This window comes from Agelaius tricolor, unplaced genomic scaffold (genome assembly GCF_023055355.1).
Source record: "Agelaius tricolor isolate 1412-34295 unplaced genomic scaffold, bAgeTri1.0.p SCAF_10, whole genome shotgun sequence".
Classification (NCBI taxonomy): Eukaryota; Metazoa; Chordata; class Aves; order Passeriformes; family Icteridae; genus Agelaius; species Agelaius tricolor.
In genome coordinates this window covers 15682875-15709025 of record NW_027269270.1, presented here as the reverse complement: position 1 = coordinate 15709025, position 26151 = coordinate 15682875, and the positions used below count along the sequence as shown (strand labels likewise).

Genomic DNA, 26151 nt, shown 5'->3' with positions numbered 1-26151 from the left:
ACCAGCTGCTCTTGCTGTTGCATGACAGATTACTGTATGCAGCACTCTGGTTTTTCCTAAAGCAGATAACGCTTTGTAAAATCCGGATAACTAAGTCTCTAGGAAGTGATTGTAAGTTATATTAAAACTGTGATAACTGAGAACAGAAACAGCCCTGAAGAACTGCACTAAAAAGCTGCTGCTTCAAGGGAAGATTGTGGTTATGGATAGCTGGGTTTTTTACTAATGTAAATTCTTACATTCTTTTACCTGCTATATTTTTTTCTAGTACTTGCTGTTTTTGCTTAAAGTTGGCAGATAATGAAGAAAAATATTAATAATAACCTTATACACTGAGAAAATGTCTATTTTAATTTTTATGGCAAGGAAATACACTGAATCAGTTTTGATCTACTGCAAACAAAGCCTCCAAATTCTCTTTGTTGCATTTCTGTGACAGGTTTCATACTCTGTTTTCCTGGCAACCTTCTGCCTGGGAAAGCAGCATTATGCAAATAAAAACTCAAATGGCAGCCACAGAAGGAAAACACAACACACTTTTTCTTAACATCCTGGTAATATAGGTAAGATCATGATATCACAAACTAAATCAAGTTCTTTTTTTCAGGAGTAAACTCTGCCTCAGCTACATTTTAAAACCAGTTTTTCTATTATTTGGATCCAACATGGCTGCAAAATCATATTAATTCCAAAATTTAGAAATGACATGCTTAAGCAGTAGTTGAACTTTGCTGGTTTGGATAGGTGTTGGTGATTAAAGTGCCCATAAGTGTAAGGTTGTGTGGGCACTGCTGCTGCAATAAAAAGTCTAAGTATAATTGGTCTGAGGGTGTGGAGAGAAGCAGCAGGGGATGCTGGTAGGGACAGTACAAGCTCAACAGGGTTACGGAAACCTGCCAAATCTCCATCCTCACCGCAGGGAGCTCCTGATGCTGCCAGGCAGTAAGGAAAACAGATGGCTGTTGCTTTTAAAGCCAGTAACATTAATTTCTGTGCCTGTTGTGTATTTTTGCTCCTTCCCCTCAATTTTCCAACTCCTGCAGTAGTTCCTGTGGCAGCCAGGCATTGGCAGACATGTTGGAAGGCAGCCACGCACGCGGGTGAGTTTCAGCTGAAGATGATGGCTGCTTTGTTTTGGTTTTCCCTTTCCCCAAGCTGCTTCCACAGTTTGGCAAAGGGGTGTCAGGATTAGAAATAGGGGGATTGGAGAACATGCCAGAAGCTATTAGAGGGAAGGAAGCAGAGCTATAGTAAATGTCGAGATGGAGCAGTGCCAGCAGGAGCGTGGGCATGGGGGTTTGGATGCAATTAGCACAGCCGGACAAACATACCCTAACACAGACACTTCACAGCTACATGCTGAATAATCCTCTGTTTTCTGCTTATTTTCAGTGGGGTATGGCTAAAACCTGTAGATGGGGCCTTGTTCTTTTCCTCAAAAACAGCAATAATGTGGACCTGGTAAGTCTGTAGTAGCCAGAAGTGATTTCACAGAATGCTCCAAATCAAATCTTTATATCTTAAAGAGAAGAGCATGAGATGGAAAAAAATGAATGTTTAAGTTTGTTCGCACTGTGTTTCAGCAATTCTAAATGACCAAAAGAGTCTGGGTTTTTTCCCTTAGCTTTCTGAAACTTCTAATGCATTTGTATGGTGTCGTGAAGACTACCAAAGCACCAGTTTGCAGGAAGACAGAAACATATAGGATGCTGAATTTTAATTTTAGAATATCATTAAGAGAGCTCAAAGAAAGACACAGGCTTGAGCTGAGTTAGGAATTTAATGAAATATTGACATGCAGAGTAATGCTGACACATGACTCCTTGTCACCTACCTTAGGGGAAAGATTCTGCCCTTGTGCAGGTTTCTGACTGTTGATCTCAACCAATGAGTGTTTTGTGCTTTTAACAGATGTTTCTGATTTAGGCCAATGAAAGCTAATGGAAGCTTTTTCTAGTCTCTGAGGGAAGAGTGCCAGCCCAATCAAACAAGCAAATTTGGAGCTTGGCATCTGAATTGAATAGCAAAACTGGATAATTTCCTCTTGCAAAAGCTGTGTGCCATCATTATTCTATGATACTCTAAAAATTTCATAATTAGTACTGACTTGTTATTTTTGCCATCTCCTGGATTTAATCATTTAGCCATTATTGCTGTCTACCAAGAAAGACACTAAAACCACTTATTCAAATGGCCTGCCTGGCTTGTCCAAAATAGAACACAATTCCCAAACCAGCAAAATATGATGCATACAGCTGCCCCAGCTATGTAATTGTAGCAAATATTTCTAGAAGCACAGCCACAAAACAAACTCAATAGAGGCATCTACGTATTTGACAGGCATGTATTTCCAATTTATATTCTTTTACATTTTTCTGTGGTGGCATAGGCTATCACCATTCTTGTCTCTGGTTTATGAGCTTTCACATGGGAAAGCTAAATATAGCGTAGAATAGCCATAGTGCATTAAATCACAAAAATAAAAAAATCTCATTAATAAGTCCGATTGAAATGGTACTTTTGTCTCAATGGCAAAGTACTTAAGAGCTATAGATTGATTTTTTTTTTATTAATGCTGTAGAACATGCTCCATCAAACTACCAATACGTATATACAAATAGATTATTAAAACACTGTAGATATCCATATAGTCTACACAGAACTGAAATTATAATTTGGCAAAAAACCATAACATTTCTCAAGAAAGGCTGTAGTATAGGTATAGATCATTAATTTACAGCTTCCAATTAGGGATGGTCTGTGATTAAAGCACTATATTATTTCTTTGCTTTTAGACACAAGTAACCCTACCTCCCTTGCAGTGTTTGAATCTGCAAGTAGCTGAAGGATCTGGTGCAAAGTGCAGAACATGAATGAACATCTGAAAATGGGTGGCAAGAATTTTCTTGGCTCATTAATATTAACTAGTTGTGGAATTGGAAAGAAGATAGGAATTGCTTTATTACCTTCTGTTCTCAACAGTCTTAGAATTTTACTTTGTATGTGCTATATATACAGGCTTTATTCCCCTGCAAAAAGAAATGAAATTTTCTCCAAGCCCTTAACTTACTAGTTGGCACAGTGGTATGTGTGATAAGAGATACTGGACCTCTGGAAGTGTATCTAGTTTCCTGTTGTGATGCTGCTGTTTATGGCATCTCTCCAAGCATGTATTTTGGAAATGCATTCATGGGTTTAGTTCCCATTTTGTGCAAGACTGTTGATACATGCAAATTTTTTTTTTGTGGGGTGGAATGGCAATTTTGTTTATTACTATTATGCTCTTGCAGTACCTGTGCTGTTTTGGTGCAAGCACATCATTGTTTCCCTGTGGGACTCCTCTTTTAACTGTCTTGAGTGTCTAAGTTGTATATGAATTCAATTATTCATTGAGAGTCATAAATTCTGGTGAGAAGTGCTGTGTAATGCCCTTAGACAAAGGCAAAACATTACTAGCTGGATAGAGAGGTAGGCATAAGAAATTTGGAAACTCTGAAATGGGGTGAAAAGTTTTTTTCTTTCCTGTAGTGCTTAGAGAGTGCCTAGAGTGTGCAAAATGCCCAAGTCATGTATCTTTAACCCAGTACCTGAAGAATATGCAAAACCTCAAAGTGGTGGGTTTAAAGGTTTGAGGGAAATTAATTTTACCAGTCTGAAGATGTGGAATAAGTTACTCAACTGCATCCTAAAGAGAAGGCTGAGGGACCTGTGTGTTTTCTCACTGATTTGACTCTGGTATGGGAAAATTTTCTCACAACTGGGGGATTTAGTAATCTTCTGGCTACAGACTTTGAACTGAAAATACACCCTACTATCAGAGCTAGGTTCCTCAGGCCCTAATATGGGATTATGGTGATAACTGCATGGTTTAATAAAATGTTGTAGTTGGGATTTGAGCAGGAGCTGTTCAGATCATGCCAGCATAAACACTGGCCACAAAAACAGGACATGTAAACTCTCAGCCCTGCTTAGAGCAGAAGGCAGCGGGCCAGTAAACAGCATTCTAACAGATGCTGAGGTTATAAGACTTAAGGTTGTAAGATGTTTAAAACTAGATTTTTACAAAAACTGACATGATAGATTCTTGTGGGTTTATACAGGCTGCATGACATATATTAATGCTGCACTTCATGTAGGCACCAAGATCTAAATCAGTTTTGGGGAAAGGAAGAAAGAAATTAAATGTTTAATCAAGGCACTGTTCAAGTTCACAATGTGTGTGAAGGTGGAAAGCCTGTGTGAATATACTCCTGGAGGAAGTGAGTGAAATCCTGCACTGATCATTTCAGGGAAAGAGAAGTTCTAAAACACCCAGTAAATCTGCCAAGGTTCTTTCCTTCATTTCCCATTCAGAGCTAGAAAAGGAGGAGAGAAATGTATCACAGGGGTGGTTTTCCCCTGTTGATCATATTGTGGTGTCTGGGTTCTCAGAAAGCCCTAAAAGCTTGTATTTGTTCCAGCCACAAAGAAAACCTACAAACTGACATTTTCAGTGAGAAATGAGCTCATACAATGTAATTGGATTGCTTTCATCACCTGAGCCTCCTTCCTGAATTGCAAAAACACCCTGAAACCACCTTTACTGAGACCATGCTTTGTACTACTTAAAATTATATTTGTGAGGGTTTGGTAACACAAAATTAAGTGATACTTATCAGACAGGCATTGTTGACTGGCAAACTGATGGAAAGTGAAGAAAGAGGAGGAGGAGTGTGTGGGTAAGGATGGCTAATCTGTAGTAGCTAGCTGACTGTGATTTCAGAGAGAATAAAACTATTTTTTTTTTCTGAGGGAACTCCCTGAATTTGCACCTGGGGTTCCTAGAAGTAAGGGTGTCTTGAGTCTGAAATGATGAAAATTTTAATGGACTTCCAAGTTTTTCCATACATTTTTTGTGAATGGTAGCTTTCCAGAAACCATTGTAAAAATCAAGGAAATTACAGAAGTACTAATAAGCAGTGAAGCTCTGCATGAGTTGTCTATTTTAGCAGGGTTCAGAGTTTCAAGAAAATCAAATAACTGATAGATGGGTCACACTCCTGGTTGGCCTTAGGGCCAGCTGCCACTCTGCATACATGAATGCACATGAGTCATCTCAATGCTTTGGGGAGGAGGTGGCCCCATGGGTTAGGGCAACATGACAGCTTGTTGGAAATTGGAGCAGAGGGAGGGGCCCTGCAGAAGTTTATAAACAGAACAGGTGGCAGAAAGTAAGGGGTAATCACACGTTTTAAATTAAAAAGGAAAAAAAATCTCTGGGGGCTGTATGGCCCCAAAATCTTCAGCTAGGTCTAGGAGGGCTCCTGTGAGATTCAATGCTTCAGTCACCTAGCAGGCATACTTTGGCAGGCTGCTCTGCCCCCCAAAAAGCTATTCCCTTAGTCTGCTCTGCAGGATTTATATGCTTCACTGAAAGTCCACCTGCTGCATGTGTATGTCAACAACCAGCTCCTGAACAGCCATTGCAGGGCAATGGGGTTTTGGTGTTGTTTTGTCTTTGGGATAGACTTTTGGGATATATGCTGCAATTCCTTGGCTCATCCAAGATGTAATGAGAAACAGTTGAGAAATTATCTGAAGAATCTCCCTGCTTCTAGTAACAAGGAGTTAAAGGATGCAGATCCTCAACTGCATGATGCACTACTCTCAGATCTTTCCAATACTGACTTTCAAACTTTTGTTACTAGAAGTCCAAATTGGCCTGATGAAACAGATTCATGCCCTATGCAGTCAGCATAGCAGTGATGCTGAGAGCACAGGGAATTCTAGAAAACAACAAGATTTTTATTTTTTAAGAGCTAATCATTTGTATAAGGAAAAACAATGGAAATACGTGAATGCAAATAACTTGTTTTCTGGTATTTTAAGAATCTCTCCAGGTCCCATCAACAGGGTCTCAGTGTGGTAAGATTCCATTATTTCAGAGAAGATTATATCCTTGCATGTAATATATACAGCTTCTAAATAAAAAGGCAAACAAAAGAATTTGTCAAAAGCCTTGATTTCACTTATAGTACTTCCTCTTTCCTTGATTCTAGTTTGCCACTGCTTCAGGTCTGGGTAGTGGTGGTCTTGTACAAGCCTTATGTTAACAGTTGTAATAATCTTCTTTGCACATTTCCATTTTTCCTAATTTTTTTCACCATTGTTTAATCCTTCCCATTTGCTGCTCACAGTGACTGACCATTCACCTTTTGAAATATTGCTGGCATTTTTATTCTCCTATTCATTCTCTGCTTCTGAGCACCCCGGCCCTGAAAGTCGAAAAGCCAAGGCTGCGTGGCAGGTGGGCAAGTTCTTCTTGTGCAAATACATTAATTTGCATTTGAATGTTCTATTTGCATACAAATGCTTTCATTCATAGGAATAAAAGAATTCTCTCCACGTGCACCATTTGTGCAAAGAAAAATTGGATTAATGAAACCACTCAGAAAAGTAGGGGAGAGATCAGGTCTCCTGCCATTCTCAGTTTGGTACTGTGTTTACAATTTGATAATATGTGTCTGAGAAGAACCCAAATTCAATTTTCCAGTACTATTGATTTTTAAAGTTTTTACTGCATGAGATTGTTGTTGGCTTTCCATGGTGTGCATACAGAGACAGATAGTGTAGATCTAAAGTAGTCTCAATTCTAACTGGGACCACAAGAAAGAACCATAGCATAAATGAAACTACTGTTATAGAGATGAAGAAGGTCAAATACCATTTCTCCTCAGAATTGCTGTTATTGAGCAGAAACTCTGAAAGTCTTTTACTCTTAAATTTTTTAGATTTATATTAGATACATTTGTACTTTAGTCTGTGTTTTTTTAATACCCTTTACTTGAAGTCATCACTAGCATAGGCAGACCTGCTTCTTAACTTGGCTCACAGTTCTGTTTACAGATCACTTTTCTATCAGGAATAACCAGTCAAATGCAAAGTGTGTCAGAAAACCTAAATAGTATTATGTATCTAAATAATTTGAGTGCCATCAGCAAAGAAATGGTCATCATAAGAGATAAGGCCAGCCAATGCTTGGAAACAGACTACTGGCAGCACTTTTAAAAATTATTTATACTTTTTGACTTGCATTTTAAGTAGGATGGGAGGAACTGTTGGAAGAGCACACTTGCTTAAATTTTGAAATTTTCCTTTATGTAGTAGATGTTGAGCTGACCAAAAATGTCTTTTAAAAATTTTCTAATATGATGGCTTCTTTGTGATAAGAAAACCCAGACCCTGTAATCTTCCACCAGAAACTTCTCTCTGGACACTGAAATGCTTCTTTTTGCGTTCTGGTAGTCATGGCTCTGCACAGATCAAAATGAGCTGAAGAAAATTTTGAGGTAAGAAGAGGTGGTCATAGTGTTTCTCAAGACATTTCATCCCAAAACCTTGATCTTGTTCCAACTGTTTAGGAGATTAAATAGGTTGATGGAAAGGATACGTAACCCTGTAGTACCTGTTTATTTCTGTCATGCAGCACATAAGCCATTCAATTACAGCCCTAGGTGTGCAGATCAGGGCTGAAGATGCAGTACTGCAAGGTTTATTACTTGGCTTCCTGTGTTTTGCAGTGTGCAATGATGTGGTGGAAACCACTGGTTCAGTGCTGGTGTCAGCTTTAGAGAGGTTAGTGCAGTACAGTAAGAGTGACCAAAGCTGTGAAACAGTTGCTTCTTTTACATGTGCACGTTGTAACCGAGGTCTGGAGAAATCCTAGTATCTGAATCTTAAAAACTGCGATTAGGAGATTATCACCCAGAAACTGACCATCAGGATGGTGACCACAGGGGACTTATTTGGTAGAGGTGATGTTGGCTAGCAGTCTACTGCTACTTGTGGTGAAGAGAGAGACAACAGCTAATCAGGTGGGGAGTGATGTGGTGAGACTGTCCTAAAATCCAGTTAGCTTAAAAAATTTTCTAAAGTTAGTATTTGAAGTGGCCTAAAGTAGAAGCAGGCATGGAAAAAGTTAGATTCTTCTTTTGCCTTGCACCTTCTCAAAGACACCTCATAGCAGCGTAGAGGAGCTCTAACACTTTTATAAATCCAACACATTAACCAGATAATTTATAGTCATTACAGTCAATATGTGTTTCAAAAATCCAAGAAAAGAATAGGATGGGGTTATTCCTGGCCAGTGTTTGGAAAGATAAAAAAGAAATAACAGGAAGATGTTTCACAGCTTTTTCAGAACCACAACTCAAAGGAATCATTATAAAGTGAAGAAGTAAAGGCTGGTGTCGCCGCCTTGCACAGAAGGATCTAAAAACTTTTTGTATTTTCTATCTCTGATTTCATTACTCCTAATAACTCTTTTCCTGATGGAAGGTAAAGAGGCACCTGAAATACAGATTTGAGTCCTTTTAGTTAAACCTTTATCTCTTTGTCATAGCAGGTTTTTTTCTTCTGTAGTTTCATTCATCTGCTCTACTGGAACTTTCAGTCGCACAGTGTTAAAATATGGCTGTTCTAAGCTAATATGCATTAACTTTTTAAAACCTGTTTTATACATAACCTATTGTATTAATATAAAACGTTAAGGCCATTTTTTTCGTTTCCTGGGAATGGCCCATTACATTGTGAGCAATCTACTCTTGCTTTTTTAGAAAAGACTTTGAACTCAATACAAAAGGAAAATATAATCATGTACAACTATAAAGACTGCTTTTTTCCCTTTTGTGCAGAGTAACAGAGGTGGATGAGTAGCATGGTAATGAAGAGATGGACCGTCTTTATTAGCAGGCTCGGTGAAAGGGTTCTTTTCAGAACTTCAACTTTTCTTATCTTCTTAGTTTTCATGACGTCTATTTGGACACTTTCCTTTCTTGACTTCCTTTTAAATATGTCTAACAGACTAGCAAAGCCAAGCCAGTTCATCCTTCTTTCCAAAGAAGGTAGATACAAAGTCTAGTGGTTTAGATGCTTCCATTAAAGTTTTTCATATATTTAGAGAAATATTGCTGTTTGCATTGCTTAAGAAATAGTCATGTGTATTGATGTCTCACAGTCATTCTTTATTTCTCTAAAAACACACACAACAAACCCTTGCAGTGATGTTTTTATACTGTAGTTAAAAGAGGCTAATGATATAGGAAGCTTCTTTGAGTAATAAAATAGAACTAGAAATACCACTTAACCCTCTGTCCTAGAAATTGGTTAATATAGTAGATTTGTAGAGGGCTATTTGATGAGCTCTCACCCTCTTCTACAATGTGCTCCACAACCCTTTTTGATATTTTTCTGCTCCTCCTCTATGCTCCCTATTTTTTGGCTGTTCCTCCCACTCTTTCTGCTTCAGTATTCTTTCTTATATAGACAGTTCACTTTTAATCTTGCCCAGTTAAGGAATTCCATTACAATGAAAGGTGATTGCCATGTGATTGCAAAAGAATTCAATCTGTATGGTACAACAGATGAAAACTATGCTCCCTTCTGCCATTCTGGTGCAGAGGAAGTATCCCATCCTCACTGTGTTGAGCTCTGAGGAAGGAACCTCAAGAATAACAACCAAGAAACAGGAAACATTTGTTATCTGATGCTGGAAAACCGAAATTTGTTTGTTGACTAGTATTTGCCTGTTATAGTATTATAAAGAATATTACAATCCCCTGTGAAGGACATTTATGTTGCATTACTTAGAGTAATCTATCAGTGCAAGAGTGTTGCTGTTTAGCCTGTGTATCTTCAGTGCACTAAGCTATTAATAGATCTTGGTTTTGAAAGGATGTGGCTTTTATACAAAGAGTGCATAGCAAAATCGAAGTATAAATAAGAAATTATGAATTGTGTAGACTGAAGGATACAAATAATGCCATAACAAAATTGACTCTGGCTAGATCTCTTGTTATGAGCAGCTCAATATAATGAATATGATTAGTTTGTTCAATAGATGATGTGTTCCAATGAAACCAAGTGCCTGCTTTCTGAAAGATTTACAAGGCACTTATCTTCAATATACAGAAATAGCTTGAAAAAGTGATTTAAGGACTTTGTTGTTACAGGTGAGAAAAGTAAAAATTTGTAGAACTGTGAACCAGTTAGAGGTATGTTGATATGAGCCATCTAGAATGTGCTTTGAGGAGGACTAGATGATCTCCAGAGGCCATTCCAATCTCAAGGATTCTGTGATTCTGTGAACCATGATTTTGTTTTGCATATAAACTAAATCAGTTGTCATACAGAATTTATATTTCACCATTTACAGGCATATACCCAGATCAAACAACATAAGAGTGTGTATGTGTGTATGTATAAATTTCAGCAATAGCATTACCATTCCAGGGAATTATATCCCTAAAACTGACATGAATTGCATGCTTATTAAATAAACCAATACCAAGTGATTAACACAGATATATAAGAATTATTTTATTTCCAAATGGAAATCTTATGTCACCACTAACAGTAATTCTGATTTTAGCTTTTCATCAGAAGATTATTTAAGAGCTGGTTGTTGTTATTTAAATTCATTGGCTAGAGGTGGATTAAACTAGATAAAAGAAAGACAATTAAAACAGTTGTGGTTTCATTTTTTAGTTTTAACCCAGAATGGTTACTATAATCTGCTCTTTGTAGCATGGACTTGAGAACATGTTTTCAGGATAAAAAAAATTTATCAAAAAAAAAATTAATTATAAAGCAGATATTTTTGCCAGCTCTGTAAACTGTTTAGGTGATTTTCACTGTTTAAAATTCTTTTTAGATGTGAGCACCATTTGTAGTTCAAATAGCATTTTCTTCTAAAAAATTTAATTTTTTAAATTGGAAAATAAATTTTCCTGGAAATATACCAAGTGTTGAATTTCTAAGGAAGTGTTGATTTTTTTTTTTTTTTTTTACATTTAAATACAGAATATGTAACTAGAGATACTTTCTGTCTGTTTTGGGAGACAGTCTCTTTCAGCTGTATTGACTGCTTAGAAATGTAGAAACAGTTTTATAGCTAATGACAGTTAAGAAATAACAAGATGCATCTTGTACACAAGAAGCATATATGCTCACAACAGTGTAACAAGTCCTGATGTGGTTCCTTTTAACTGCCTACAAGATGTATAAAATAATTTTTTCCTTGGCGGCAAGTTTCCACTCTACCATTCTTTCTTATGCATTGTAAATATATTTCTGTATTGAAGGGATCCCACTTTTAGTGGAAGCTATTGCCCAGTATGAGGCTTTTCAGGTGACTGTGAAAACTCTTGAGACCATATTCTTAAACTGATATTATCATTTTCATGTCATTTCAAAATAAATATATACATTTAAATGTTTTTTTTTAATAAATTCCAGATTATTAGCCTCAAATTGAGAATCAGGTGTGTTGCTGAAGAGTTGTCTGGAAGGTGAAGCAAAATCTTTTGAATGCTCAGCACAGAATCCCTGTTGTCCTTACACGTGTCCTTTGGCATTGGCTGCAGCCCATGCAAAAAATGTATCAATATCAATATTTCATTTGGTAGGAGAAAGGCATAAAGACAATTTGCATAATCTCTCCAAATGGTGTGCTATCTTTTCCAAGGGTTTAAGTATATGCAACATATCTCAGCCTTCCTATATTCATTACATCTTTTCTAGGCCAAGTGGCAAGAATTACTCTGTACAAAAATGAATTTGGAACCTGAGTTGAGCAAGAAGTGTTGCAACCACTGGATTATTGATATACCATAAAGTGTACAAAACCAGCCTTGTTTTAGTCAGTTGGTCTGGCAAACTGGGCCTGTACTATCTCAACGTGCAGTACAAACAGACACATTAATCTATTGATGCCCATTTAAAAGCATGAGCTCTGTCAGTTCAAATGAACTTCAGTAAGAGCTGTTCAGGTCTAGGCAGCCCATTGGGACAACATGGTTAAGGCATATTTGTTTCTGTAGCATGCAGCCAACCTCAAATCCATCTGCCTTCTGCTCCTTATAGTAAGTGCTGATGACACAATAAGAAAATCCCCACACTCTTTGTACAAGTCTAAACAAGACTGGTGATGGATAGATAGGATATTAGAAGGTAAGCTGCCTGGAAAGAAAGTGTATGGGCACATTCTTTTTGCTCAGAGAAATGCCTGTACTTCTGAGAACATGCACATCACACCCACTACAAAACATTTAGCCCAGCCATGTACTCTGTAACACTGGAATCTCCCTGCTAGCAACTGTGGAGCTACAATAGGATAAGATCCTCTACAAAACTACTTTAGTTGTCATATAATTGTATCATCATACAATATGTCAGTGTTTACTCATCATGAAATAGTGTCATGCACATCCAGGTACTTACCAGGAAAACCTCATCTCCCTAATGAAACACAGCATGTGAGACTTTCTGACATAAATCAGACTCTGGACTAAGAGGTAAAAGGGCTCCTGTGATGGGACATTTTCACTGCATGGTGAACATACCCCAAGCACTGCTTGGATGCTGTGCAGCTGACTGGCTTGCTCAGCAAATCTGTTCCAATAAGCTGCTTGTGTATGTGCAAAGACCTCAAATTTTACTTCCCTCTGAAATACTACACTTGAATTTAAAAAGTACTACCAAAAAGCTGGATAAAATAAGAAAAAAGATCAAATGCAAGGCAAAATGTTTAGATTTCCAAATAAGTGGAGCTGAAAATCTGTGACTGTAGCTTTATAAAGATCAGCAAACAGGTATTGTAGAGGTATAAAAAATAAGAAAACTATTAGCTACTTTTGACTACTACTTCTTCCAATTCAAGTTTAGAGCAGAGATGAAAGAGAAGCATCACAGATTTCGAACCTAACCTTGAAGCTGATGAATTATATTTTAGATGCAACACATAAATAAATTGAATTATTCACTTGTACAAGACAACTGCAAACCCAATAGATTATCAGGACAAAGCAGAGGATATTGAGAACAGCCACAAATATTTTGGACAAGATAAAAATAAATGTCATAGTAAATATTAACTGACTGGACCAGAAAGAGAAAAGATCTAGAATCAGGTACTTTATTATAGTTGTCAATAGGGCTTACTTGCATTTTTTTTTTCTGAAATACTTAGTATTTGCTGTTGTCAGCGGCTGAATGATGAGTTGGACAAAGCAATCATTTGATTAAAAATGAAAAATGTAATGTTTCTGTTCCAGAAGAACTAGGCTAATTTTTGTATACTATTTTGTCATTTTCCTTAGAGACTATTGACTGATTATTCCTTATGGTAAATTTCTTTTTGCTTATTGCTTAGTATTCAATAACTTAGAAGGAAATTCACAATCAGTGCATTTCTCTTCATCACATACGAGCCATGTCAGACTGCAGAGGAAAGTGGTTCCTACCCAGACTAGGGCTGGCTCCATGAAGCAGTGGTAGGTTGCATGCCCTCCTAGCAATTCCCAAGGAATGTGTCCTGCTCTGGAGGGACTGCTCAGTCCATGTGGCTGCCATGGGAGTGGGGAGAGGTCAGTTAGACTAAATGGCACAGGTAGTTGAACTGGGACATTCATGCATCATACCTCACTGCTTTTTGTGGTTGAGAAAAACAGCAAGACTTTTCTGATAGTAAATTGTTTCATTTTCTTTATCTCGGTTACAGTGGTAGGTATACAAATATGGAAATAAGGTTAAATTTGGCTCAGCTTCTGAAAAAATGAATTTGAACTCATGCTTTATAGTGCAGATGCAGTGTTGCTCTGAAACATGCTGCTACAACTGTATTTCTAGAATGAAGGAAAAAAGCATTATAGAATTTAGTGAAAGATTAAGCCGCTGGCTGAAGAGTGACAGGCTGCTGTAGCAGCATTTTTTTTTGTGCTAAGCTTTTGCTTGCTCTTGTTAAATAGTCTGCTCAAAGTCTTTTACATAAATTCAGAAATATTTAATTTTAAATATAGGCTTAGGTGAGTCATGGATTTAATCACTATAATGAAATGATTTGCAACTCAATTGGATTTTCACTTTTAGCTGAATGTAATACTATTTTATGACACTCAGACACTTGTAATGTAATAGATCCATTTATGGCTACTTGCTTACACACAATAAATAAACCAGTGCCTTATTTTTATGGAAAATTTCTGCAAACTTTGTATAATGTTAAGCAAGGGCAAGACATCAAAAAAAAAAAACAAAACCAAAAACCCAGAAAAAAAATTAATATGACTGTTACTATTCTTCCTATTCTTAATGCTTATTCAAGAAGTTATGTTATTCTAGTCCATACAGGGTAATTTGAAAGCCTGGATTAATACTCTGGATTTATTGCTCTTTCAGTATGAAGCCTACTCTGGATGGTATTACACTACATACGTATAATGGCACTTTTTTTTTTTTTTTTTTTTAGCCATGATGGTTGTGCAGTATTCTTTCCCATTCTAATTATTGGGCAAAATTTAATTTTGCCCAGTAATTAGAATGGGAAAGAATACTGCACTTTCCTCTGCAGTCTGACAAGCTCAGCTTGCAGTTTTGGATCCCCAGAATTCTGGAGGGACAGAAATCCTACTCTCATGGCTGACTATTGAGCTAAATGTGCAACATCATATATGCATACCAAACCAGATATGAATATAACTGGAAGGTAGTAGTACTGTTTTTATTTACTGGTGTGTTGATTCTTAATGCGAGTTCCTGGTTTTAATGGGGAAATTGGGATAGTTTGTGTTGAGAGTAGTATCTAATTTTAAATTTTTTCCAGTTTATTACTTCTTGCCCTGTGCAAAATAGAGACAGGGAATACACTTATATTATTCCTTTACAGTGTCCTTTTATGTCCTTTAAGACTGTTACCATGTTGCCTCTAGTCCTCTCACACAGAAACCATTCTGAAATACCCAAAATTGGACATGGTGCTTTAGCTGTGGCCTAAGCAATACATAGCAGAGCAGAGGGATTATTTCTTGTGCCCTGCATGTTATTATCCTATTTATGCATTTCAAGATCATGTTACTGGTTTGCTTTTTTGGCTTGCTGGAAGCTTTCCTTTTTTGTTTTGCTACAGTGTGCTCAGATGTAGAAAGATCTTTCTAATGCATGCTAGATGTTGTACATTCCCAGGACAAATGTCAGATATTTTTAAAATATGTCAAAACCAAATTCTGACTCTAATTTTAACCTTCTACATGCTTATTGTGAGCAACACTACATGACTTGCCAGAGATTCCAGCTGCTTTTTTTTTGTCATTTTCTAAGCAATGCAATCACACAGAATATTCTGATCTGGCAGACAGAGCCAGAATGCTAAAGTGTAGAACAAAGTGAATTATAGTTAAATTATTGTAAAGAATAACTGTGTGCAGAAATATATTTTCATACTTTCATCTAGGCTTCTGCACACACAAATACATTTTGTTGTATTCCATCCTATGGGATAAGAAAAGCAGAGTAAAGGCAAAAGTGCTGGAGCTTAGATGGTCTATCTTAGGCTACCATGCTTGGGCTCCATTTCCCATTTGTTTTGGTGGAGACTGCTCAGTGCCTTTTACTTTAAGCAGGAAGTCAACACTACATATTTTGTTCAGTCAGAAATAAATCTGAACTTTAATTTCTTTGAAATCTAACCCCCATAGTTGGATGGATTTAAGAAATTCTTGACTGAGTGTCATTTTGATGTAGTTCCATCCATGTTTCTTAGAATATTTTTATATCCTATGCCCTTTAAAGTTTTCTTTCACCTTTATTTCAGAAGGAAAAGTATCTCTTAGCCTAAAAAATATTAAATTGTTACTGAATTTCAAATGATAAATTCATGGTTATACAAAACTAAACTGTGACATTTTGTAAGGTTGTCAATCCATATAAATGTATTATTTCATCTGACTAAAATGTGCTAGAGATGGCTCAAAAGTTGGTCCAATCTCAAAGAGAATTGCATCACAGGCAGTTGAGTCTTACACAGCTCTTCCTCAAGTAGATGGAAAAAGTTCTCTGTATCCACACAGAGAATTCTATATTTCCAGCTTACATGCATAGACTTTAGTATCTATGTATCTTAGGTATCTATCTTGAAATCAACTGGACTCCAGAAGAAGGCGAAGATTGTCATAGCAGAGATTTACCTATATTATATCTATAGGTGTTACAAAACTCTCTCTCTCTCTCTAAAGGCTAGCCTTTACTAGGTGCTACAAAGGCAGATATCATGTCTTAAAGATTTTCCCCATAATCTTTATATGTAAACCTTCTGATTGATGAAAACTCACTTGAGATGAACTAATCATCTGGTACTTTGCAATGTCAAACATTTTTAACATTTGATGCATTTTCAAGTATTTCTGGAAGCACAGAATGGAGTATCTGTGGTTTTGGCATTTAGTAGTAGTGATCTGGATCTATATGATGGCAGTGTATTACTTAAAAGAAATCTGGATAACTGCTTTAAAAAATGTTCTTTGAGGAAGGAATGCAAAGACAGCTTCAAGAGGGCTTAGAAATGTGTTCGGCTTGTCTGCTGAGAGACTTGGCTGCCCATCAGTCTCTTTTATACTTTTGGGTCGGAGTAATGTGTTTGCTTCTAATAATGTAAAAACAACTCCTTTTGTAAATTTCCATGAGATGAGTACAGATTCATTCTTATAGTTCATTGAAGTTTGTTTGACAGTCTGTTGAAAATATAACTGCTGAATCATCACTGCCTGTCCATTATGAGTAAATCCCTCTTACCTTTTGAACAACATGACTCATTTTGAAGGATAAAAAAGCTATTCATTATTGTTATTACTTCTTGGCCTAAGTGGTTGCCCTGAGTTTGAGATCCTGCAAAGAGTTTCTGTTGGAAAAGAAGCTCATGATAAGAGCAGAGGATCTCTTGATAGGATCTCTCTCATGATAAGAGCTGCACTGAAGAATGTTTGAAGGTCTCATTATGTGCGTATAGGAGGATCTATACAACAACAAGCAAATCCTTTTGCCTGTACCATCACCAGGTTTTAGCACAAAATGTATAGAAGTTTTTCTAACAACCATTTTACTAGAGCTATCCCAGGCTATATTTCATGTTTTTACTATTTTCCCCCTAGTTCTTGTGTTTCTCTTGTTTCTCGCTTATATAAAGGTAGATAGGTATTTCCTGAAATCACCTCTGCCCAGTGCATTTCAAATCATTGCAGTCTCACATGGACCTTTGGAGTAAGTAGGGGTGTTTACATTGTGAATTGAAGGCATTTGTTTTAATAACCTAACTAAACTTAAACCATGCAATACTATCCTGTATCAGCTTGGAAGAAAAGAGCACAGTGCCTGTGACTATTACCTGGACTATCAGCTCAGATTAAATATTATAAAAATTTAGTATCTTTTCCTTCTATTTTAGATGTTCTGTCTTCTCCATCTGTCCAGGCCAGCAACCTTGCTATCATATCAGGGTTTTTTTGTTCTGTTTCCAGGTTATGGATTTGTCTGCAAAGTCTATGCCTCTTTTCTGTGCACTGACCACCTTGTCTGTATAATCCTTACAGGGTGTACTTTTGAAAGCACATTGGTTCTGAACTCCAAAAATGGTAAGTATGGAAAGGAGGGAAATTATGCTGCCATGAGATTGCTTCTTCAGGCAATATGAAGCATATAATGCTTCAAATGAATTAATGAGCTCTGTATTTTACACTGCTCAAATGACATGATGAGGGAGTTCATATCAGGCCAAGAACTAGAATTGAAACCCTGCAAACCCAAAAGAGTTTGTGCAGATTTGACCCATCAAGTTCTGTCTTTATGTCTAATCTCGCAGAATCATGTGAGTTACCTGTGAATAAGCCTAATTATTTCATTGTCATACAGCTGGCTGAAGAATACAGGCACAAAGTGCAAACATTTTAGTTTTGGTTTCCTGAGATACAAAACTGCCTTCTGTACTTTGAGCCTCTTGAGAGCTAATCTCAGACAGCTTTCTTCTATTCTCTGTATTACCTCTCACAGTTTCTTCCCTCCAGTTATTCACTCGCACCACAACTCACCCCTTCCCCTTCCCCTTCCCTTTCCTTCTGCCTCTACCCGCTCCCTAAGCCCCCTCTTAAGCTTTAGTCATTGTCATCATCTTTGTCTCCATCACAAGTTATCTCTCAAGCATCCCATTTCTCTCTCAGTCTTTTCTTCATACCCTGTTTTACAGAATTCTCACAAGCATATGTGTGCTTCAAGTCTCTGCCCCACGAGCTATGTGCAAGATTTCACTTACCAGGAGGCAGAAAGGTGGTCTAAGGAGGGCCAAGTTTGGACACCCTTGCTTTTATTCTCCAGTGGCTGGAAGACAAGGACTCAATGGTGGGGATCACAAGGCAGAGGAGTACACAGTATTCCTACTGCAAGATGAGACAGTTTGGCCAGACAGTGGCGGTTTCCTCTCTTGTTTTGGGTCATGACTCAGTCTAAGCCAGAAGTGCAGAATATGTGATAGAAATTGCAAATTGTATGGCTAGAGGCCAGTTAAATCGGTAACTTCGCCAGTAAGACCGCCCCACCTACCTAAGGCAGATGACATATTCTTTGCAATGACTTTCTGTGTTTTTTATGATAACAATAATCAGCCAGAATGTGAAAGAAAGAAAATAAATGCTTTTCTAAACAGCCACTAAACCACAACTTTCTGGAACTGTTTGGGTCCTGCTGGACAGCTGTAGTTGCTACTTTTCAGACAGAAAAAACCCTAATATTTTTGAGAAAATGGATGTTGAAACCCATATAAAATATTCTTAATCATTCTATTTTCCCCCTTATATTCCCAACACAGAAGCCTATCATTCTAGCAGAAGTACATCACATTGTCAGTGGAAATTTCATCCAAGGAAGGATTTCGTAATAGTGGGTTTTGCAAGGCACATTTGTAGCAAACAAATGCCAACCATTCCTCTTCTCCACTGCAGGGTAATTGTGTTACAGTGAAAGGCTTTTAACTATGAATCTGACTGAATTGCTCAACCCCCCAGGAGACATTCCTGGAACATGAATTTCAGTCTGGCATGCTGAACGCACTGTTCCTGCAGCTGCTGCTACCACTGACCAGATACTCTGTAGGAGGGGAGCACTGTAAGACAGTGGTGGCAAGGCAATCCTGAGAGAGTGTGGGAGAGAACAGTGCTGCTGCTTCAGAGCAGGAACAGCATTCACTAAAAGCTTCAGCGTAGATTTTAGAAGTGTTATACACAAAACACCCATCTGAGTAATAAGAATCACTGACTGTCATTCTGCTCTGATCACAGCCTTTTAACTGCTTCACTATTTGGTTTATCTCAGCAAAAAACGTAAAAACTAATGTGCTTTATAATTTTTCTGGTTATTTTCAATCACAAAATCAATTAAATTCTGTAATGTATTGTACTACTTACAGTGATGAACAACTGTGCATCAAGGACTGCTGTTTCTCAACAGTGTCTGGTATATATATTTGTTTAATGAACATAAGCATGGACAGGTGCTTATTATGGAGAAGCTGTCATAATTTTTATGAATACTTACGAAAGCATGGTGTTGGCACTAAGCTCCTGGAATCTTACCTTTTGCTTTTCATCTTGACACCCTGCCCAAAAGAAATGAAAAGGTCCTGTTGCAGTTCTAATTTTCCTTTGGAAAACAATACAGAAACACACTCAAATAATATTATTCTCTAATTCTAAATTGTTGAATACATAAGGAAAGGACACAAGACTTAGAGAGTCCTTCTATGGATACTGTCTTTTATTAGATTTTTATCTGATGCCAATTACTATACTTCCTTTGTGATCCCAAAGTGAATTTACTCTTCATAAAGTTCAAATTAGCATTTTAAATGCTCTCAGTGCAATTTAGGAAGTCCTGTGCTGCTCAGAAGCCTCTTCTCCCTTCCCTGGGCTGACCATTTTCCAAGCAAGGGAAGAATCCTTCCAAGAACTAGTCCCAGCACAAAGTGCTTCAGGTAGTAAAAGACAGTAAAGTGAGAACAGTGTTTTAATTTCTCATTGTATCATCTGTGAACCATGTGTGCCAAACAAGCGTGTACCAGCATGTTTGTGTGATTAATTCTTTTTTCTTTCTTCTTCTTTTTTTTTCTGTTCAGGAAGAAGTAGGTGCAAACCTAAACAAAGCAATGGGAGACAGGATACTCACAATGAAGTGACTCATTTCTATTTGGCCAGTGGACTGAGATGAAAAGCAAAAGATTTCTGAAGCCTTATGACATGCACAACCACTATCCTCCTTCTCTAAAGGCATTTCCAGGAACAGTAACGCATGAGGAAACCTCTAAAACTGTTTAACAGCATCTTTCACATGATCAACTCAAAGTGCACCCAGGGCTGAATATTGTTCTGATAAGCAAACTATTCTAATGCACAGGATTTCAGAGTTGTGCTGGAAGATAAATGGATGGGCAGGGGCAGTTTCAGGACACTCACCCACTTTGAAGGTCACAAAGTCCCAGAGATGTAATGGTTCAGCCATGCTCATAGGAACATAGGTGCCCCAACAGCCTGAAAGAGAGAAAATGCGCAATGTGACTGGTTCAAACTGGAAGTCTTGCAGCAACAGTCTTTGACACATAGGATGATGGAATAGGCTATAGGGTCAGGGAAATGGGAATACTCTGAGTAAAGGAAACTCATGACACATGAGAGAAATAAATTCTTTATGGCTAACTAGGATCAAATGAGCTCTCTTCAGCTTTGAGTGGGCTGTTATAAATGTAGCGGGCTTTGTTCTGGTGCTGTAACTCAAGGAGGACTTCAATCATATATCTGCAAAGAAGTATAAATATCTTGAAATATATATGTAGTCTTTTGAGGCATTTAAACTTTGTAATTTCCTCTGAGAACAAAAATCATACTTTATTTGCTGTTTATTTTAAAGGATTCTTCAAGAACATAGGATAAGTCCTATGAAGAGCTGCCATTGTCCATTCTGGTTTGGACTCTGAGATCCGCATGGTAATAAACAGCAGCTGTCATTAGTGGGTACTGGACATGATCCCAAGGTGGCATTGTAACTACATCCTCAGGCAGCTCAGCAGGAGGAGACCCAAGCAGTGTTTCTCACCTGAGCTCCGCTCTCCATGAACAGAAATCCCTTAGCTTGAGAGTCAAAAAGTATCATTAAGTGGTCCAAAAAGGTCTCAAATCCAGATCATGGGGATTCAGATCATGTGAAATTTTGCAGTCTACACTTGCCAGGTATATACAAGATGTAAATGTGTTTTCAGATCTCACATGGTAAGAACGCCAGAATGAAACAAAAAATTCTGCTCAGGGCTTAACGTCTAGAAGATATTTCACTTCAAAAATCAGATTTTTGAAAAGAAGTAGGAACTTTTGAAAGTCATTATTGATTGGTCTGATACACAAAATCTGAAAAATATTTTCCTCCACCTCCCTCGCTCTCTTTCAAAAGGGTTTGGGATATCATGTATCTATTTTCTGGGCTGTATCAGGAAACCTGCCAGGCCTAACACGTGTTTTCTGCTTTCAAGCCGAGTAAGAGTGATACCCACTTTTCTCATGTTGATTGAATGACACACGTACTGGTTGCAGGCACACAAAGAAGAACATTTTGGCTCATGGGATTATTTCTAACCTAAATGTGGCTCTTGGTTGACGTAGAAGAAAGAGAACTTTTATTGTCCTGAAAAGAAGCCTCCAAAAAGCTGCTGGACTGCAACCAAAGAGGAGGATGACAGGCTGAGGAGAACACTAGGCTTGTAATTCTTTTATGCTGTTTACAATTCTGAGAGTTCCTTGTCTTGTTGGCAGGTCTCTTAATAAGCTCAGCCAAGAAGCAGCCTATTTAGTTTGCTTTTGTTGAAGCTCTTTTTGCCTATAATAAACAACATTTAGGGGGATGTTAACTCATAAGGGCAGATGTTGTCTGTTTAGAAACCTTCATGTTAAGTACCTATCTTACACAGGTACAACGACAAGAATAAAAAGAGCATAGAAAGGAGTTGTCCTCTCCCAAATACAAAAGAAACCCTGTAAGTGGGAAATCTCAGTGATGGGGTGTAATGTGTGTAGCCCATACAAATATGATTAATACAGAACAAGGGCAGGGCCTGTGTAAGGTTAGTTACTATGCCTAATAACATGCATTCTACAAGAGAAAACAGAATAGCTAGATACAACTGGGGATCTCAGTAAACTAATCAAAATCCATGTAGGTCAGCACTAAAGCCGTGAGATGGCTCACAGGACCCCAGAAAGCTCAGGTATCTCATTCTGCTGGTCAGACTCTTAAAGAACTGTTTAAAACAATTATGGTTGACTAAAATGGATTTTTTTTTTAATAAAAAATTTCTTTTTTTTTAGTGAAAATCAAGATGATGCCTTTTTAATGTCTGTTTCAAAATATGAAAACATGGCTAAACCAGATATTTTTAATTTATATTTCTTAAAACTAGTTGTCGTTTTGGTTTTTTTTAATCTGAAACTGTGGTAAAAATTGTTATAGAAATCCAAATTCCACAACTGCTCCAAGAAGTAATTATAACAGCAAATTAAGGATTTACTTAAGTATTATTTGAATGCATCTATCATTCTGTATCTTGACAATCTGGGGAAAGAGATACAGTATTCTTTTTACATATTAAGGTGCTGAAGGCAGAGACATTGTCTTTGCTTCCAAAGTGCCCAGCACATTTTAATAAGATGGTGTAATATAGCCATGTGGGCAGGTATATTTTTTTTCAATTGAAAATCTCATCTATTTCCATTTAAAAAAGATGAAAAATGTCTACCAGAGTCCCTCAACAATTAAGCAGTAACTGTATATTTTCACAAGCAAATATATGTATTTCTCCACATTAAAGCTAATTTGATGTAACTTCTGTGGAAAGCAAAATACACTTTTGTAGTTTTAAAGATCTCCTGGTCTTTTTAGATTTAAAGTGCTGTGATGAAATGCATGTGACAGGTCCAACCTTGCAGAATTCCCATCATATTGGCATTATGAAGTTTTTTAACTTGAACATTTCACATATTCCAAGGCAGCAATTCACAAAGTTGGTAACTTAATTTCTGCTTAAAGTTCTGACCTTAGAAGTACATTTGAGATGCAGCCCTTATCTTTTTCAGTGAATTTGTGAGCTTAACACTACTCCTTAAAGCCACTGGTGATTAGTAGCTTGTAAAGTATTTTTCACTGCTTTCTTTTGCTTAGTTGTCTGAAGACAGAGGCTGAAATATTGGTGCAGGTTGTAAAAATTTATAAACTCAATGTGTAATGACTCATGGGATAATTAGCATGGCATTCTCATGGAACATGTATTATCGACTGTCCAGATCTCTTCATAGTTGAGAGGTGTAGAAAATTCAGCTTCTCATTAAATGCTTTTACAGCTCATTGATATAAACCAGGACAAATACCATTCTGTCTCTGAGAAAAGTTGTGTCCTGTATAATACTCAATATTCTACTAAAATTTCTAGCTCAGCACAGATTTGAACAGTAGCTCTGCTACCTTCTTTCATCCAGTGGAACCCAGAGAAATGGGAGAAGGAACAGGATCATCAGGGATGGAGAAACAGCATGACAAACATTTTGCAAAACATTCTGTCTTAAAGTAACAGGCCATGACCACAGGACTTAAACAGGCCATGACCACAGGACTTCACAGTCCCAGTGCTACTATATTGGGAAGAAGTTTTCCTGACCTGATTCAAGTGATGGTTTATGGTGTTAGGCACAGATATCCAAGTCTGTATTACTGAGATGGTAATACTCCCATTGCCTGTGATAGGGTCCTTCTAAGTAAAAAGCCAGTTTCAGTTAAAAAAAATAAATTAATAACATTTCTTTAATTCATTCCTTATCTTCTCTTTATAATCATGTGGAAATATTGGTGGTTTTGGAAAGGTTGTGCCTGGATTTAGCATTATCAAACTGTTCCACTGATATTTGTGGTGATGATGATTCAAATTGGCTTTTTAAATTTTGATATATAACATGTTGCTCATTAGTGAAATAAACCTTCCAAGTAAATACAGATGTTTCAGTTGGGGGCTGGGAGGAGGAAGACATTTGGTAAATTGTGCTTCCGAGCCCTGAACAACCTAAGTGGTGTTTCTGCATTGCCTAGTTACCGTTTCTGTTTAGTTGGCAATGGCGTTCACTGAAAATATTTTAGTTTCTGCTCCTGACAGCTACAAACGTGCTATGATCATATGTAATCTTATAAACTCATACACTATTAAGTGGATGCCCAATACACCTCCTCAAATGAGAGCAGTGGATAGCATTGCCAAGTTACAAAGTCAATATTGAACAGCACAGTCATGCTCAGCTAATTTACAAAAAGTTTTCACTGGCTGGTCCATTTCTTCAGCTGTTAATAGTCTAGCCTGACATATGTAGAACAAAGTTCAAAAGCAAACATGAACAATTTGCTAGACTAGCTGGCAGAAGCCAGACTGCACGAATGGCCTCAGGAGACTGATGCTGACTTTATGCCAATTTCAAATCTCTGCTCACTCTCCCAGTTTACCAAAAAAGCTACTTTTCCTTTCAGCCACACTGCTAAGGGCAACATGCGGAAGCCTGGTATCTGACTAATGCTCACCAAGTGTTACAAGGCTTGAGCAGAGGGAAATATGCAACCTTGTGACCCCGACTCAGAATAGCCAAACTCCATCTGCTCTGAAACTTTAAATGGTAAGTACGCCTCCATTTCTTACTAGACATATTTGGAGGTAAGGACTGGCAATGACTGCTGTTGTGATCATTTTAAGTTGCAAAATTTTCATGCAAAAAATTGGAAAAAAAAATCTTAACTTTTCTGGGAAAAGTTAATCTTAAGAGTTAAAGACAACCCTCAGAGTTGAAGTTAAGTGATGTATTGGATTTAAATGCAGTTAGGAGTCAAAAAGTAGCAAAAGACTCGGTTGTATTGTGAGCTGATGCAACTTCACAGTTCAGATAGCTGCAAGAACACAAAATGTAAAAGGAGCAAATGGATCTATTTACAACATACAGGCAAAAATGTATAAACATGAGTGGTGTAATGACATATCACACATGCATATTAGGACTAAAATATCTTTGGAATTTGAAAAGTTCCCAGGAAGCATTTCACAACTCAAAGAACAGCATCCAGTACAGTGAAATCCTGTGAGATACTATTTTGAAAAGTAAAACCAGACTAATCAGAGTGTTTGAAATTAGTGGTAGCTTATCTTGAAAGGATCATATGATCACATTTTTTATCTGCAAACGGAAACAGTGAGAACTACTTAAATATGTACAGTTGTGTCTGAGACAAACATACACAAATTATAACAACATTCTCTAACTTTCTTAGAACATGAATCATCTTTCATGAAGCTTTCTGTGGTAAAATTGTGCTCCTTTTAGTCATGATAAATTCAATATTTTTCCTTTTTGTTTTTTTTTAACACAGGACTTTATCCAGGGAAAGCTCAGAAACTGCAAGTACAGAATCTCACAAAACCAGAGAAGAATGAATAGGTACTATAGCTTATAGCATATTGAGCATATTAATCACTGCCTGATAGAATCTTTCTCAGCAAAATTTTTATGGTCCATGTGCTGGTATTTGTTGCAAGGAATCCTTATAACAGTTATATTAACAAACATCAATGAAAAATACCACTGATTCCTCCTTAAACAGACCAATTCATTCAAGTAAGCGTCAGCACTCCTGAAGCCTCGTGTTTATACCCACACTGGCGTATGCCTGAAATCCCACTGACATTTCCCCCAAAATATCAATATCATGCTTCTTTCACATCCTGAATAACTGGTTTAAAAAAGAAAAGTAAGTTGCATGGGAAATACTACTAACCATTAATTATGATTCTGCAGTTTAGGATTGGTTCAGTTATTTTGTCATTTCTTAGTCTGATAGTTGTGAACTTTGTGCATTCATTGACTTCTTTTAATCTACCACCATGGAAACTCTAATCACTGCGTGCCATCTTGAGAGGATGGGTGCCTTTGGCGATTGTTAGAGATCATTCTTTTCTACAGTGAGAGATTATTTATTTATTAAATGAAATAACTTCGATTCCTACAATGCTTACAAATCCCTGACAAGTAGATTTACTGTCTGTAGTACCTTTCACATTTGGCCCTAATAAAGTGGACAATAATGTCAGAGACTTATTGTTGTTACTTTTTAAACCATCACTTTTATAGTGATACAACAATAAAATCTTGAAAGGATATTAAGAAAAAATAGGAATAACACCCCATACCACATAAAGACTTCAGAATATACGCATTTGACCATCTCTATACTACT

The 26151-nt window shown here is 37.2% G+C and overlaps 1 long non-coding RNA gene across 1 annotated transcript; it reads left to right on the top strand.

Moving 5' to 3' along the window:
• The first annotated feature begins 951 nt into the window (after positions 1–951).
• On the top strand, positions 952–25451 carry LOC139593680 (uncharacterized). Its single transcript, XR_011680371.1, has 5 exons — positions 952–1100; positions 1393–1461; positions 17397–17438; positions 24400–24542; positions 25288–25451. It is a non-coding gene; the product is annotated as an uncharacterized lncRNA (long non-coding RNA).
• The last annotated feature ends 700 nt before the right edge of the window (positions 25452–26151 follow it).